The 11863-nt window shown below is 40.6% G+C and overlaps 1 protein-coding gene across 3 annotated transcripts in view; it reads right to left on the reverse strand.

Moving 5' to 3' along the window:
• The window catches only part of RAB27B (RAB27B, member RAS oncogene family), a 187217-nt gene extending 175763 nt beyond the window's left edge, over positions 1-11454 (reverse strand). For 2 of the 3 annotated variants that reach the window (XM_075185401.1, XM_075185410.1), the window contains exon 1: positions 11151-11453. The gene's annotated coding sequence lies outside the window, so the exon portion shown is untranslated. Of the gene's footprint in view, positions 1-11150 lie in introns of all 3 variants that reach the window. The other variant, XM_075185428.1, reaches the window with a different exon arrangement.
• Positions 11455-11863: the final 409 nt, after the last annotated feature.

Here is an 11863-nt window from a genome sequence, read left to right on the forward strand (position 1 = left end):
CAACAGACTGGCGTTTGTCCTTATTAGGATACATGAGCTATTTAAACATCACTGCTTCAAGAACCTGCCTTGACGACTACTTACCCTGCTGTAATTCCTGGGACCACAAATTAGACCAAATCTAATCTGTCCTCCGGCTGTTTTAAGGTTTGAACCCAGCTTTCCAGTACCAACGATTTTCCCGCTCCTGCAGCTCTGGCCAGCAACCCTGATCTGAAGGCAAGAGGTCTGGGGTACCAGGGGCTAGTGTACCTCCATGTACCAGCATGGAGGTACACTAGCAGGGAGAGTTACCCAGAGGAACGGTTCTGGATACCATTAAGGTGTCCAGTTGTGGCAGAAACTTAAGCCCCTCCTACTACAGTTAGAGGGCGCATTTGGGATAAAGAAAAGGGAACGGTGGCAAGGCAAACCCAACCGGTCCTCAGCAACACAATAGACAGGGTGGCATAGGCGGTCCATCCTGTCACAATCCTCTTTAAATAAAATAGTTAAGAGGATTAGTGCCCCATCTGGTTCTGTGCATTAGATAAACATGCCGAACTTCACTTGGGTAGCAGGAAACATATGCATGGTAGGATATTCAAGAAGTCAACCTCTAGAGGCCTCTCGTAGTACTGCAGGAGACATATTTTCCTGTGGTGCCCAATTCTGCTGTCAGCTGAACTTGGGCGGGCACACAGCACTGTGGGATTTGTTGGCAGTACAATGATAGGATCTGTAACTGGGATACCTCTATTTCTACATGAGCACTTTCACTGCAGCATGCTACTACTGTGTACTTCTATAAGGGAAAACCTGAGAAGTAGTTTGGAAGGCTGGAAAGCAGGGCGTCCACCACGGTGAAGGTTAGCAGCATAGAAGAGTTACTCATCCAGTATGCCAATCATTTGTTTGTTGTGGTCAGCTTTATTTTCCCACGAGTAGACGAAGAAGTGCCTAGGTGTACTTGTAATCCAAGATCATTGAAGATTTTGAAGGAGAGTGGAAGGTCACTTCTCGGCATCCCTACTAGGGGGCAGTCTATGGGGGTGGTCCCTAAAATTGAGCTACTATTGGTCTGCTTAGAAGTAGCCCTCAGACTGCGTGATGTGAAGGGTGTTGAGAGGGCAAGGACAAAGGATGAACAAGAGAATGTCACTTTTGTTCAAGAATTGTATGGTGTATCTGTACCTCAAACACATTTTTATTCAGAGGTATCTGGCCTTTATAGGGTGCATTTGAATAAAATCAGATTGGACCTTTTATTCTCTCTCTTCAAGGGATTTAGGAACCCAGAGCAGTTAATGGGATAGAATGCCCTTGCCATGGCTCTAAAGTGTGAGGGCTTGGCTGAGAAGGTTTAAGATGTTCGGCTGGGTTGGAGGATTATGCTCATGCCCAGCATTCTAACTTAGAATGCGCATGGCCGTTGCTTTTATGGGATTTCTATAGGTGGAATTGACAACCTGGAAGGGTCATTTGAGGTGTTATGGACACCGTTCCTTGCTTGCTTGCAGCCAGTAAATGATATGCCACATTTGTTTTATGTACTTTATATTCTATGGTATAGAATTTATTAAAGTTATTTACAAATCAAAGTAATCAGTTCTAGGAAAAGGGGAAGGGGGGTAAAGTACAAAAGATCAGGAGGTCAGGTTGCTGAGATATTTGGGTTCCACCATAAAAGTCCACATACACATTTTTTTAAAAACAATTAGTTTGCACAAAATACTTATATGCAGCGATAGCAATTTCAGCAAATCGCTCTTAACTAGATTCCCTTCTGCGTGTTGTAGGCGTGATCTCAAATCTTCCCCAACAGATCCACAGGTGCAGACCAGTGACATTTGTATTTTTCAATTCTGCATAGGATGGACCCAGACTGTCCACTGAAGATTAAGACAAGATGGGCCTGGTTCATCGAGGAACGTACTGCAAGACCTGTTGCATGCCGTATTTTGCGTGGAACTGCTCTGCGAATACTCAGAAACGAATTGAAAGCTAGTGAACGCAAGTGCATAGAATTCAATTTCGAATGCAAATGACACTTTAAAGTGCCTACGATTTGAAGTGTGGGAGGGGAAGTGGTGTATGTACGCAGGCAATGTACAATACGGGCTTACCAAGGTTGATTCAAGCTCTGGACATCTCATGTGATTTTTAGCCACATCACTTGAAACAGCTACAGGGCAGGTGTAAGTAGGATTAATAGTGATAAGAGCAACTGCCAAAAAAAAGAAATTTATGCGCAGTAGGGTAACATCATGACACCTGTATTTCATGTAAGAAATAATTAAAAACACTTTTTTAAATGTATTTTTATTAATATAGCATTGATGTTAATATACTTAATATTTTTTCTATGCATTTTGATGGCACTTTATATTGTACAAATGCATTGTGCTTATCCTGAAGTGTGTTGTGTCTTACTTGCCGTATGCAGACACTTATTGCCAGAGCAAACTTACACCCGTATTCAAATGGAAAAGTTTCTTGAGGTCCACTTGTACTTGAATACAGGCGTACATACGTTCAATTTTCGTCTGTTTTTTTTGTAAAACAAATATGCAAATTGCGATCCATGATAAATCAGGCCCGGTATACCACAACATTCACACTGAGTTGTTGTTAATAATTAATTAATAATATCTTTAACAAATTCACCCATGAGCAGAAATGGCATTGGTATATCTCTATATTCATAATAATCATAACGTTCCCATCATAACAAACCAATTTCAATCAGAATACCAAGAGGCTTATAATTGAAACTTATTAACACAAGATCACACAGAAACCACTGACTGTACAAAAGAATCAGATGTCTCAAATAGGCCCACTCAGAATGCATTAATATGGTCCTCTAAACCTAATTTCTGTTGTGAAGAGGAAAAAAAAAAGAAACCTTGTTTGAACAGGCGGGCATAACTTCCAATATTTCTGCCCCCGGCAGCGAGAGAGAGGGCTAGCGACGTTGCCCAAGGGACGTGGCCAAGCCTTCAGAGGGCTGCCTAGCGCTGTAAAGCACTAAGCTGCCTTTTACAAACCTCCCTTCCCCCAACATTCCCACGCGCGGGACAAACATGTCTCTGGCCGGAACAGCGGGAAAGAGCCATAAAATTGCGACTGTCCCACTGAAATCAGGACATTTGGGAGGTATGGGTGGAAACACAAGGGGGCCGAATCAATTCTGCCGCGAATAACTCGGCGTTAATATTACCGTTAATACAGTAATTTTAACCTGAATTTCATCTCGCAGCTCAGAGAGCCGAGAGTAAAAATGCAGCGTTGAAATGACCGTATTTAATGTAATTATGCGCAGTTTTATCGTAACAACAGAAGAACTGCTAACGCTGCTTTATTCGCGGCAGAATTGAATCGCCCCAAGGTGTCTGAATGAGGACAAGACACAGCATCAGACATAATAATGCGAGCACAGGAGAATATAGAACAGTGGCCGACGAACAGGGGTAAATTACCCCAAATAGGGTAAAAATGACTTTTCCGAGGCATATAGGGTAAGGGAAGTAAGAGAGTATGGAGGATATATATATATATATATATATATATATATATATATATATATATATATATAGTCAATTGCATTATTATTAGATGCTTAACTAGAGCCTTGCACAACAATCAGGCCCCACCTGGTGCTCAATTAGAGGTGCTTTGGTGTCTTTTTCTCTCTTTGGATGGTTTTACATTGGTGCTTAAATCAATTTCCATGTGTTCATTTTATACAGTTTTCATCAAGTCTCATCATCATCGTCAAATCTATCTTTGCAACAAGGATTTTCCACTCTAACGAACATAAAAACAAAGCAGAGAAATCGATTGGACGCTGAAGACTGTATCCAAATTGCTCCGACATCAAAATGCCCCAATATTGATGCTCTCGTATCAACAATGAAGCAACATCATTTCTCCAAAACCTGAATTTTGAAGTCGATTCCATACAGGTTTGAATTCAAATAATTAATAATATAGGATTTCCTTAATTATTATTATTATTATTTCCTTTATTTCTAATCAAGGGGATAACGTCGGCATTTCTAAATATATTTTGGGGTAAAAGGTAAAAAAGTTCCCTGACCCCTGATATAGAACGTCGTCCCGCTCTCCTAAATGTAAACAGTTTTTTCCAAATTGTCATATGTTCATCGTGAGCACATGCCACGTGGAAATTCAGGGTTTTTCAGTAATAGAGGGCAGGTTGGAGGCGGCCTAGAGCGCCAGAAAGACAGGCACACCCACAGGGGCGTGGCATATCCCAAAAAGGCATAATGATGATTCTTTTCAGAGGTGCCCGCACACACTGGGGTAAACTTATCAAGCTGCGGGTTTCAAAAAGTGGAGATGTTGCCTATAGCAACCAATCAGATTCTAGCTGTCATTTTGTAGAATGTACTAAGTAAATGATAACTAGGATCCGATTGGTTGCTATAGGCAACATCTCCACTTTTATAAACCTGCAGCTTGATGAATTTACTCCATTTTCTTGATTTGGTTTGTGAAAATGTTAGGAGGTATACGAAGAGTCATTTTAGCTAATATAGGAGTCTTAGCTATGAAGACCCGGCAATAATGTAAATTTTTGATCGATCCTTATTGCAGCGATTAAAAATATTTTTCCATCCATTTTAAAGACAAAAACGTTGCCATGGCAGCTTGTAATACTGATTGGCAGTAGTAAGAGGACTCCAACCTCTTGTCTGCACACGTGTGAGCCGACACTGGAACTGGAAGCCTGGACTTAGACTTCCAGTATCAGCAAAAAAATAAAGTTTGTTATTAAAAAAAATAAAACTGCTTTATTGAAAAAGAAAAAAAAAAATACAGGAAAAACTACTTTATTTTATAGCATCTTTTCTTGCATTCTTGATTGTTCTCCCACAGAGTCCAAAAACACACTGGTAGGTTATCTGGCTTCTGACAAATTCTAACCCTATTGTGAGTGTGTGGTACGGGGTGAATGATTACATACCAGGAACAAATCATTAAAATCCGTGTCTATCCCTGGAAATTAGGGATATTTGACCACTATATTGCATTTGGTAAATTACTGCAATTCAACATCAAGGGCCTGATTCATTAAGGAAAGCAAAGCAAAAAAAAAAAAAGGAGTAACTTTGCACCTTGGCAAAACCATGTTGCATTGGAGGGGGTGAATTAAAATATGGGGACAGATTTATTTGGAGCAAGTCATGTCCTAGATCAACTTTAAATTTCAATGTAAAAATAAAGCTAGTATTTGCTACATGAAAAAGCAGCCAGTATTACCTTACGTGCAAAATAATAAACTAATTTGCACCCCTTGCATTGTAACATGGTTTGTCCAAGAGCAAGTTTACTCCTTTTTTTTTTCCTTTGCTTTTCTTAAGGCGTATATTGTGTGCAATGTGGAGATATCCTTCAAGCAGAAACGAACAGCGAGAGTGCCGTTTTATAGTAACAGTTAGCTAGCATTCGGAAAAATTGTAGGAACTAAACAAGTTAAACATTTTTGAACAGTGTCCAAGACATCTCTGCTTCAGAATCATTCATGTACACAGTAAAACACTAAAAACCCCGACTACCCGGCCAACGGCACCAGCAGCTGAACTCTGTCAAGCCAATAAAAGCGACAGACGTGACAGACAGAACTGAACTTGAGACAGAACTTTCTATTTAATACACAGCGATGCCAACTCACTCTTGCTACCCCGAAGTAGCATTTCATCTTCAATTTTGAAGTATTTTGTCTTTTAATAGCACGGAGGCTTTGATGGTAGAATTTCTTTATGGTGATTAGCTTTGCAATACATTAAGTAGGTTTATGAATATTAAAAGCTGCACTTTTTATTCACAGGATGCTGGTTAACACATGAAAGCTCTTATAAGGCACACAAGGGAAGTCTCTCTTACAGAACTCTCCATCTTCTGTGGCGCTGCTGAAAACTGCGAGCTGTCTGCCAAGCGTAAAATTTACACTTCTACCTCTTCTGTGTTATAGGAATATTTAATTTCGTTCTTCCCTCGCTATAACTTTGTTCAGTTATAGGAAATGAAAAAATTTGAATGATTAGATTCTGGTTTTAACATGTACACATTATCGTCTCCACTGTGTGCAACTGACAGGTACAGTTTAAATATGCAGCGAAATATCTTTATGTTGCCCATTTTCTGCAGGAAACAGCCGATCTGGAAATAATTGCATTTATAATTATGCAGAGTATCTTTCTTGCAACTAGCGATGACTGGCCGTTTAAAAAAAAAAAATGGGACAGAAACCGGGGGTGTGTCCTGTATGAAGTGGGAATGTATGCTTGGGTCCCCCTCCCAGGAAAAAAAAACCCAAAAAACAGTAACCAGGAAAGTGGTGGATGGGTCACAAAATTGCTCATATCAACCCCCATCCTGCCTGCTCTCATCAGTGATTCAGTGCGTGGAGAGAGGTGGAGCAAACAGCACAGTGCATCAGCCGTAAGCGCAAATTTATTCCAGCTACCAGGACAGCTAAGTCGTAGCGATGCAGTGATTTTGGGACTTCTGGAAACCGGGACTCAGAGAGAGAACACTTCCAAGGTCATCAGTATTATGCCTACCTGTCTGTGTCTCCGTTTCACTCTGGACCTGAATTCATGTTCGGAGGCAGCTTGCATTTTAAAAAACGTGGGCGCCGTTCCGGCAGTCTTCAAATCCAAACGTTTCTCAAGCTAGGTTTCGATAGTAATCTGTACATGGCCTATTTTAATCCGGCCCTTCCCGCCCTGTTCTGCCTCCCAAGTCATAGCAGTCACAAGTGTCATTTGCCTACAGACATAAATTGCATTCATTGGCGCAAGGCCCGTTTCTGGGCATGTGCAGAACTATTTTGCGCAAGATACGGAACAAAGACGGACGTGCATTCGAACAATAATCAGGCCATCTGTGTGCAAATGGGCCGCAGGTCAAGGGGACAACGCAGGGCCCTCTTGACTCCAGAAAAGGTGGCAAGCATTGCTGTGACACATAACATTTTGAATCTTTAGGCACTCTCTGAAAACAAATCTTTTTATTAGAGCTTACCCTACTCCCATCTATACTACCCTCATTAATGCACACAACTGTCCCAATCTCCACTCTGAGCCACACTCGGTCCTATTTCAGCTGTGCCCTCCTCCACTTAGAATGTAAGCGCTCTCACGAGCAGGGTCCTCCGTACCCTTTGTTTCCATGCCTGTATTTATGTTGTCTACCGTGTTATGTCCCTGTTTTATATATGTCCTGTTTTTCCTTCTGCGGAGCTCTGTGGCGCCTTACAAATCTATGATAAAAATAACAACCAGAAACAGTAACGTCACCAATACAAGGCTGAAGTGAGCACCATAGATTAAACAAATTCCCTTTTTAAATATTTTAAAAGCAAATAGCAATTATGACAACTAGTTGAATTTTATTGAGAACCAGTTTTTATAAAAGTCCAGCAATGTATATAACCTTTGGTTGGGCAGCATATGAATGTATTCTCCACCTGCTAAGTAGAACCAGAGTTTATGCATCTGGTACAGCTCCAGTTCTCCAAAAAGTCTCTCCCTTAGGCGATCAGGACTCTCGTCTACTCGATGTCCACCGAGATCACAGACAGTGAAGAGACAAACGTATGCAGCACTGCATGTTTAGATGTGTGCAATTGTATCTATTTTGCAGGGCTGTACCTCCTTACATACTGATACACTTCTCATTTGACTCTCATTTACGTTTCGTAACTCCGTAAATATCAGGAAACCTCAAGGCTGCCTTCATTTCAAGTCAGAAACATTTGACTTTGGATCGCCTTCATATACCCTTAACAGATCATTGCATATCATTATTCCCATATTATATCACATCCTGTTTATTCTTAGTGGGGGGGGGGGTTCAACTCATTAAAACAGTGCGAGGACAATCAACATGCAACGCTGCAAATCACCACTGTAATTCACCATGCTGGAGCTACTCTAGGAGCTACTCTACTCTAGGTTCAGCATGAACCAGTTTTTGCCTAGCGCTGCCGGTGAATGGAGGAAGTGCATTGGCGCATGTGCATGACACTTCCACGTGTAAGTGATCCAGCGTAGCCGGAGAGGCTTTGGTTGGATCCCATTGAAAATTACATCTATCGCCATCCTTAAGATGGCTTTACCTTGCTGCGGAAAGCTGAGCTTTCAAAGCTTTATGAACTTTAGAACTTTGCAGTCCCCATATCAATCTATTCGCACTGCGTTAAGAAACATTAATGGCAGAAGATAACTTTAATGAAGGGCAATAAATCATTCACTAATTGAGCCATGGCCATTTTACGGAGAAAACTGCCGTTTCCTTTGTTATAACGGCTGATCCCACTTTAATAAATAGACCCCTTACTGGGTAAATAGTCTTGAGACATCATTGCACCTACCCGCGCTGTAGAGAAGCCCCTCCATCCACCCTGATTTTCCCAGCGTCCCACAAACGATTACTGCACTCTGCAATGGATAACACGTTCATGCGTAAATCCATGCAGTATCCTGTAAACCAAGCACACAGTTCACACGTATCATTTCATGACGTCACAAGAAGAGCGGTCTTGCTCTCCACCTCAAGGTCATAATTGACCATCCAAGGAATAAACCATCTTGCTTCGATCGCTAGGAAATTCTTCAGTGGTAGCATTAACATTTATACAGCCTGGAAATGTTGTGACATACCAGTGTTGGCTAACCTGTGACACTCCAGGTGTTGTGAAACTACAAGTCCCAGCATACCCTTTCAGCAATAAGCTGCTATACATTGGCAAAGCATGCTGGGACTTGTAGTTTCACAACACCTGGAGTGTCACAGGTTAGCCAGCACTGTGATATACCATGTCAGGGGCGAATAGAATGTAGAAAATACAAAAGATAATATATATAGGGATCTTCTTTCCTGGGATGTCCCTGTCTTCAGTTGACCATAATATCAAGGAAAAACGAGTGATGTCATGAAAGTAGGTGTGGCTTGTTTACTGAGTATATATGATGGCACAACTTACAAGACAAGCATAATAGTGGAAGGGGGGGGGGGGGTTCTTTAGGAAACGTATATCTAAGAATGAATATTACAAATAAGTTGTGCGAATGTAATGTAACTTTTATAAATGTGTACTTGATCAAAACTAAACCAAATATCTTAAGTTTAAACCATTATGACTGTATTTTAAAAAACAATTAGCTTAGTGCCAAATCTTTTTTTATTTTACAAAGGATGTTTTCAAGTGTTCTTATAAAACTGGAAGGTTTCTGGGATTTGTGTGCACTTTGTGTAATGTACCAGGAGACAGAATTCTGCCTTCCGATTTACCACAATCCTGGTGTAATCCACAGGAAAAACCCATTTACAAGTAAACTGATTATAAAACCTTGGAAGCCAGATGTAATAATTATCTGAATTATCCAGAGACGTGACCACATGTTGACTGATGGAGTTCTAAAGGGTCAATGTCTACAGCAAGTGGTAAAAGTAACGCAAAAAACAGCGATTTCGGTATCAATCGGCCTTCATATCACTATAAATGGCAAGTAATCAATGCCTCCATAGCGCTATAAATGGTAAATAATCAATCTCATGTCTGTCAAGTCGTACAATACACAGTCCTTAAATGCACATAAATACATAGGTTCATATAAGGCAGGCTCGGGCATACAGTGGCTCCTTAGTCATTGTGTAACTACAAGTCCCAGCCTCTGGGTGCATTGCATTCTGGTACTTGTAGTTCCACATCAACTGGAAAGCCACACAGTGCCTATATGCAATTCAAGATATAAACTGTTGTACTGTTCAGAGTGCATGTAACAAAATTATGGATAGCCATCTACAGTATAAGCACATTATGGTTAAAGAATCACATACTGGACCTCTGTCTCTGTTACAGTCTAAGGGGTAAATTTATGAAGCTGCAGGTTTGAAAAAGTAGAGGCGTTGCCTATAGCAACCAGATTCTAGTTACCGTTTATTTAGTACAGTCTACAAAATGACAGATGGAATCTGATTGGCTGCTATAACCAAACCTGTAGCTTGATAAATTTACCAATAAACATTTTATTAAATGAACCATAAAAGCCACTGAATAACACATTTAAAGGGTCAAACACAGCGACACATAATTATAGCAAAATATTCTCACTAATTCTGAATATCCACAGTAGGTGATTTAAAATGATGGATTATTAGTAAAACAGATACTGTGGCTTAAACATTCCCAGAGGAAAGAACCCAGACGGTCCAGTTAAGACGAAGACATGAAATATCAGACATCACAACATTCACACCCAGTTTTTAATAGTTAAGAAAATAACTAATACCTTTCTATTACAAATTCACCCTTGAGCACAAACAACATAGGTATATCTTCATATTCATAATAAAAATAATGTACTTATCACAAGAATTAATTGCAATCCAAGTGGCTTATAATGATAGTGGTTAAAGCATAACAACAGATCGCAGACAAATCACTGACTGTGAAAAATGGTTCAAATACTCATAACGCATGAACATACTGTCAGCAAATTTTAATTTTTGTTGTGAAGTGAAAAAAAAACAACTTGTTTGAACAGTTGGATACACAAAGTGTCTGTGACTGAGGACAATACACTGTATCAGACATAATAATGCTAGCACAGGAGTATATAGAATGAAAGAGCTTTTGGGAATGCAGACTTCATAATCTTACAAATGCTCAATCACATTTACTAAGCCCCTAACATTTAAACATGCTTTACATATATACACCTGCTTTCCAAATGACACCAGCAGGATTGTGATGAATGATAATTAAAATGAATTCAAAATGTCCACATAAATACTGCAAACCTGTCAATCACAGTCTACAAACTGGGTTCATTCAGAAACTTAGCAATTTTTCCTCCATGCAGTGGGAGACAGGGTCTGCCAAGCACAGTGGTTATATGCCCTATAATCATGGCCACATACTCTATATACTAATTGACACACAATCAGGTAGCATTAAAAAAAATATATATATCACAAAGTTGGAAGTGCTGTAAGTTCGAGGCCTGATATTAGCAGATACCCCTCCTCATTGTATATGATTCCAGGGGGTACTTGTGGATTTGGCACAATGCATAGAGTGTACACAGTGTGCAGAGCTCTATAAATGCAATATAATATAAATATACACCTACGCTTTAGCTGTGCAGGGCTGAGATGCTGTGTCTGTCTGTCTGATGGATGTGTCAGTCCATTGCCCGGCTCACAACACTGTTGCTTCCATCGCCTCCTCTGCAATCAATAAGGGGGAAGACTGGGAGTGAGGTTGGATGCAGGCTGGATACCAGGGGATCAGGTGCAGTGCATGCAGGGAGCAGATCCCCGAGATCCACTCTGCCCAGACACAGACTCTCTCCAGATCCTAGCCCAGTGACACGCTGCCTGCCTGCCTGCAGCTCTCCCTCTCTCTGCCGGGCCCTACACTCCACCCCTCACACACACACTGTGACTGCTGCTGAGGTATCACATGTTTACTGACAGCCCCCCTGCAGTCATAGGAGGGGTGGTGTAGCCGTCCTCAAATCATTACTGGGTGCCAAATGCTTCCAAACAATGTCTGCTCTCTATGTGAATGTCAAACACACCTGCTGTTATTTTCTAACATTTATGCATAAGCTGAATTAAATAGGCTTCTTATTAAAAGCAAAATGCTCAATAAAATAATGTGTAGTTACTGTATAGTTGGTGCAGAAAATATGTCTCTATGGGGTCTATGTATCAACCTCTGAAGAGGATAATATTACTGCATTAATTAGTAACAAGGTTATTTATGATTTTAGGACTCCGAAATCTAATACGGTCCCAGCCATATTCTTCTCAAATCCAGTCCCCATAGGTGTCTATGGGG

The sequence above is a fragment of the Mixophyes fleayi genome, chromosome 1 (assembly GCF_038048845.1).
Source record: "Mixophyes fleayi isolate aMixFle1 chromosome 1, aMixFle1.hap1, whole genome shotgun sequence".
Taxonomy (NCBI): Eukaryota; Metazoa; Chordata; class Amphibia; order Anura; family Limnodynastidae; genus Mixophyes; species Mixophyes fleayi.